Source organism: Oncorhynchus masou, unplaced genomic scaffold (assembly GCF_036934945.1).
Source record: "Oncorhynchus masou masou isolate Uvic2021 unplaced genomic scaffold, UVic_Omas_1.1 unplaced_scaffold_1957, whole genome shotgun sequence".
Classification (NCBI taxonomy): domain Eukaryota; kingdom Metazoa; phylum Chordata; class Actinopteri; order Salmoniformes; family Salmonidae; genus Oncorhynchus; species Oncorhynchus masou.
The window spans coordinates 28,733-35,000 of NW_027008451.1; the positions used below are offsets into that span (position 1 = coordinate 28,733).

The 6,268-nt window shown below is 40.3% G+C and overlaps 1 protein-coding gene across 2 annotated transcripts in view; it reads left to right on the forward strand.

The window, feature by feature from the left end:
- The first annotated feature begins 223 nt into the window (after nucleotides 1–223).
- The window catches only part of LOC135532636 (prospero homeobox protein 1-like), a 55,452-nt gene continuing 49,407 nt past the window's right edge, over nucleotides 224–6,268 (forward strand). The window contains exon 1 of one of the 2 annotated variants that reach the window (XM_064960102.1): nucleotides 224–433. The gene's annotated coding sequence lies outside the window, so the exon portion shown is untranslated. Of the gene's footprint in view, nucleotides 434–568; nucleotides 648–6,268 lie in introns of those variants that run through there. The other variant, XM_064960101.1, reaches the window with a different exon arrangement.

Here is a 6,268-nt window from a genome sequence, read left to right on the forward strand (position 1 = left end):
GGTTTATTGCATGAGGGAGTGAGTTAATTCGCTGGACGGTTTCTCCTCTCTCCCGTCCTCTCCGGTGTGAAGTTCAAGGCGTTTTGTGTTCCTTCTCAAAAAAAAGAAATACGGCAGACGTTTGTTATTGGTCGGTTGAGGACGTTACATCACTCCCGGTGATGACGCGGTCCGTGTCTTCCCGCATCCTTTTCAGCCTTCCCGCGTCTTTAAGTGATTCTTGTCGCTCCACGAACCGCTCCAGCCTCCCGACGGTTAGTGAGAGAAACAACCGACGAACGTTTCCTGTCTCTGAAGGAGACTGTCTCTCTCTCTCCCTCCGCTCGCCGCTGTCCAGAGAAATTATAATATTTAGCACACCGGTGAACGAACGACTTTTTGATTTCTGTATTTGACTAAGAAGCTCAGTTTTCTTCTCGTCTAACGTTACCGAGTAAGTAAAGCCGTTCATGCACTCTCACATGCGCGGTTCTGTCGCCCGTGTGTGTATGTGTGTGTGTGTGTGTGACTCTCACTAACCCCCCACGTTTAGGTTGTGACCGGTGTATTGTTTCCTCGTCAGTAGGATATCAGACAGAGAGAGAGAGCTCGAACTACGTTTTTCCTGTTAGGATATGGTTTACTATGTTCCTTTTTAAACGCCATGTGTAAGTATCAATTCATCAGTTTTAATGTACAAGTGTTCTTTATCCTAAACTAGTTGTTATACTACGATCCTAGCAGAGACTGTTGATTTTTTTTTGGGGGGGGGGGTGCTTGGCTCTCTGATATACAAGTTGATATTTTGTAGTCTTATTCGTATGACGTTCTCCTGATGCAGTTTATCTTCTCTGGTTGTATCTCCTCGGATAACTGGTTTTTTTTTAGCGCACTTTGTCTTTACACCTCCTTTAGACCAGCTACGCGATGGCTTGTTTTATCTCACCAGTTTACAGTCGTCTCGTAATGCACTGGCAGTTGACTCGTTGTTTTGCTGTTACTGTACGAGGATTGTGTGTAAAGGGACGTTGTGTTACTCATTCGTCAGTAAATGGGCATTTCTGATATGCATTTAGCCATCTCTGTTGTAAAAACCACTTCTCCTTTCCTGGCTGTGGTAACAGCTGTTGGCTATTGTTGCTACATGAATATGTTTGCTGTGCTCTTCTCTGTCTGACCGCGGCAAAATGCTGAAGAGTTGGTACCTGTGTTTGTCTCTTGTCTGTGTTAGCTTCTTGTTGGACATAATCATTTTTACACAGTTGTAGACCTACATCTTGAAATAGTATTTTTTTGACAACAAGTGGTCGACTACAAAGGCTAGGTGAATGCCACTGTTAGTTTTGCACAGAGAAAATGTCCTTAAAAATCTAATTTACTTTGTTTACTGACGGTCGATGTCTTTTCGTTAGACTTTATTACATTTTCTGTTGCTTTTTTGTTGATGAGAATTTAAAAGGACATTTTTGTCGTTGTTTAATATGTGTTTATGTTGGCTTCTCTTCGCCTCAGGCGCATTGGCAGTCGAGTCCAGGACAGGTGCATCAAACGACGGGCTACTGGCGTTTGAAAATGGTGTCCAAATTCTATGGGCTACACTAGATATATATATATATATATATATATATAGTCTCTATATCACAGATCTCGGCTGGTGCTATACTTTGATTTGGAAGAATTATAATACTTAGTCCCATGATATGGTTATTCATGTTTATTTGTTCATTACTTTTGTACAACATTATCCGGAGGTTGTTTGATCACGACTAAATTATTCTTTGGGACACACTTACATTAGTTGACCTGACTGAAAATCAATGTATCTTTATCTTCCTCGCTAAAGTCCCGACTTGAAACCTCTCAGCCTAGTTCTTGTCCTCACATCTCCATTATCGGGGATCTGATTCCACAGCTTCAGTTTCATATGTATTTTTCTCGGTTCTAGTCTATAGTTCCGTTTCAACCGGTATGTTCTGTGGTGTTTGGTGAATTTGAATTTTTATATATATTTTTTTTAAACTTTATTTAACTAGGAAAGTTAAGTTAATTAAGAACAAATTCTTATTTACAATGACGGCCTACCTGGGGAACAGTGGGTTAACTGCCTTGTTCAGGGGCAGTTTAGATTATTTTTTTATTACCCTTGTCAGCTTAGGGATTCGATCTGGCAACCGTTTGGTTACTGGCTCAACGCTCTAACCACTAGTCTACATAACGCCCCATGTGATCAAAAGTTACGTTAAATATCACTTTATACTGGGAATTTGGCTATTGATCTTAATCTGTTCTCACCCGTTTCATATTAGTGTTAAATTACATACAGTGTATCTATGCTGAATAGATATTTCACTATTTACATTTAACAAAATAACATTTGTTTAATAACTGTTATTCCCCCGAAGGACATTTCTATTCGTGATAAAAGTTAGTATTTTATTTTTTATCATCACCGTTTTATCATATAATTACACCAACATTTTAATATATTTGTTTATTGTACAGAGATAGACTACGGTGTCCAGAGATGACTAATTTGTGCCAAAACTAGGACTGTATATTTGAGCCTTTCTCCGAACAAAGTTTGTAGTTCGATTCATTTGATGTACTGTTAACACACTACAGCCCCTGTTACAGTTTAATTATTCCCGTAAGTACAGTGGAATTACAGTTGAATTATTCCTGTAAGTACAGTGGAATTACAGTTGAATTATTCCTGTAAGTACAGTGGAATTACAGTTGAATTATTCCTGTAAGTGCAGTGGAATTACAGTTGAATTATTCCTGTAAGTACAGTGGAATTACAGTTGAATTATTCCTGTAAGTACAGTGGAATTACAGTTGAATTATTCCCGTAAGTACAGTGGAATTACAGTTGAATTATTCCTGTAAGTACAGTGGAATTACAGTTGAGTTATTCCTGTAAGTACAGTGGAATTACAGTTGAATTATTCCCGTAAGTACAGTGGAATTACAGTTTAATTATTCATGTAAGTACAGTGGAATTACAGTTGAATTATTCCCGTAAGTACAGTGGAATTACAGTTGAATTATTCCTGTAAGTACAGTGGAATTACAGTTGAATTATTCCCTGTAAGTACAGTCAAATATTCCTGTATAGTGTAAGTACAGTCAAATTATTCCTGTATAGTGTAAGTACAGTGTCAAAAGAAATGGTATTACATTGTTATACAGTGATTCCACTTACAAGCCTGACATTTGCAACTGAATCACAATAAATACGTTTAAAGTTTGAATCATTTGACTTTAAGCATTTCGGACTGAGTTTCATAGTAATTGTTGCACAGGAGTGTGTGTGTGTGTGTGTGTGTGTGTGTGTGTGTGTGTGTGTGTGTGTGTGTGTGTGTGTGTGTGTGTGTGTGTGTGTGTGTGTGTGTGTGTGTGTGTGTGTGTGTGTGTGTGTGTGTGTGTGAGAGTGTGAGAGTGTGTGTGTGTGTGCGTGTGCGTGTGCGTGTGTGTGTGTGAGTGTGTGTGTGTGTGTGAGTTTGTGTGAGAGATGTGTGTTAGATGGAGGAACAGAGACCAGAGTTGTGTGTGTAAAAGAGAGAGAGAGAAAGAGACAGAGGGAGAGAGACAGAGAGAGAGACAGAGGAAGACAGAGAGAGAGACAGAGAGACAGAGAGACAGAGAGAGAGAGACAGAGAGAGAGAGAGAGAGGGTGAGAAAGAGAGAAAGATACAGAGGAAGACAGAGAGAGAGAGACAGAGAGAGAAAGACAGAGAGAGAGAGAAAGACAGAGAAAGAGAGAGATACAAAGAAAGACAAAGTGACAGAGGAAGACAGAGAGACAGAGAAAGACAGAGAGAGAGACAGAGGAAGACAGAGAGAGAGAGAGAGAGAGAGAGAGACAGAGAGGGAGACAGAGAGAGACAGACAGAGACAGAGAGAGAGAGAGGGAGACAGAGAGAGACAGACAGAGACAGAGAGAGAGAGAGGGAGCTCAATCTAGGTCAGATTTGGACAGTGGGGGTTGTGGAGGTTGGAAGCTACAGAATGTTTTCATCCTGTTTAATGTCCTTTTAACAACCAGGTCTCACAGTCTCACGTCACAATTAGACGTTCATCCAAGTTTCTCAAACATCATTTCGAAGTGTTTAAAGTGACGTTTAGGCATTAATTCTTAAGGTCAGGGTTCAGTTTAGGCATTAACTCTTAAGGTCAGGGTTCAGTTTAGGCATTAACTCTTAAGGTCAGGGTTCAGTTTAGGCATTAACTCTGAAGGTCAGGGTTCAGTTTAGGCATTAACTCTGAAGGTCAGGGTTCAGTTTAGGCATTAACTCTGAAGGTCAGGGTTCAGTTTAGGCATTAACTATTAAGGTCAGGGTTCAGTTTAGGCATTAACTCTTAAGGTCAGGGTTCAGTTTAGGCATTAACTCTTAAGGTCAGGGTTCAGTTTAGGCATTAACTCTTAAGGTCAGGGTTCAGTTTAGGCATTAACTCTTAAGGTTAGGGTTCAGTTTAGGCATTAACTCTTAAGGTCAGGGTTCAGTTTAGGCATTAACTCTGAAGGTCAGGGTTCAGTTTAGGCATTAACTCTGAAGGTCAGGGTTCAGTTTAGGCATTAACTCTTAAGGTCAGGGTTCAGTTTAGGCATTAACTCTTAAGGTCAGGGTTCAGTTTAGGCATTAACTCTTAAGGTCAGGGTTCAGTTTAGGCATTAACTCTTAAGGTCAGGGTTCAGTTTAGGCATTAACTCTTAAGGTCAGGGTTCAGTTTAGGCATTAACTCTTAAGGTCAGGGTTCAGTTTAGGCATTAACTCCTAAGGTCAGGGTTCAGTTTAGGCATTAACTCTTAAGGTCAGGGTTCAGTTTAGGCATTAACTCTGAAGGTCAGGGTTCAGTTTAGGCATTAACTCTGAAGGTCAGGGTTCAGTTTAGGCATTAACTCTGAAGGTCAGGGTTCAGTTTAGGCATTAACTATTAAGGTCAGGGTTCAGTTTAGGCATTAACTCTTAAGGTCAGGGTTCAGTTTAGGCATTAACTCTTAAGGTCAGGGTTCAGTTTAGGCATTAACTCTTAAGGTCAGGGTTCAGTTTAGGCATTAACTCTTAAGGTCAGGGTTCCGTTTAGGCATTAACTCTTAAGGTCAGGGTTCAGTTTAGGCATTAACTCTTAAGGTCAGGGTTCAGTTTAGGCATTAACTCTTAAGGTCAGGGTTCAGTTTAGGCATTCATAAGGTTTAGGAATTCTTAAGGTTAGGCAATAACTTTGAATGGTTAATTACCTCTTGGAACTACGCATCCCGGATCCGGGAGAATTGTCATCAACTACACTAATTAGCATAGCGCAACGGTCAAAATATATTACTAGAAACTATTCATATTCATGAAATCACAAGTAAAATATAGCGAAACACAGCTTAGCATGGCAAACGTTTTTTATAATCAATCCTCAAGGTGTTTTTTCAAATATCTATTCGATAATATATCAACCGGGACAATTGGCTTTTCAGTAGGAGCGAGAGGAAAAATGACTACCTCTGTCTTTTACGCAAGAATCACTCTGAGAGCCCTCAGCTGGCCACTTACGCAATGTGTTCGTTTACGCTCATTCTTCAACATAAAGGCGTGAAACTACGTCTAAAGGCTGTAGACACCTTAGGGAAGCCACAGAAAAAGGAATCTGGTTGATATCCCTTTAAATGGAGGATAGGAGTGCATAGGAACACAACGGTTTCAAAATAAGAGGCACTTCCTGATAGGATTTTCCTCAGGCTTTCGCCTGCAATATCAGTTCTGTTATACTCACAGACAATATTTGGACAGTTTTGGAAACTTTAGAGTGTTTTCTATCCTAAGCTGTCAATTATATGCACATTATAGCATCTGGTCCTGAGATATAGGCCGTTAACTTTGGGAACGTTATTTTTCCAAAAATAAAAATAATGCCCCCTAGTTTCAAGAGGTTAAAGGTAAGGGTTAAGGTTTGTGATAGACTTAAAACAAAACATACTTTCTATCGCCGATCTGCCATCCGCGCATGCATGACCCGATACAAAACCAACAACCTATTTGAAGCTGACAGCTCTCACTGTTGCACCTAGCGGCCATATTTTTCCACATCCTCACACAGGATAACGTTGAATAACCGTCTTGCATCCCGGGTGTCCTGACCGCCTTTTAAACGTGCAAACAAAAACACAAAACGCCCAATCCCCAACTTTCCTCGCATCAACTCTCCTTAACACAACTCTTTATCTCCTCCATACATTACATGACACCCCTATGACAACCCTATGACACCCCCATGACACCCCTATTACACCCCTATG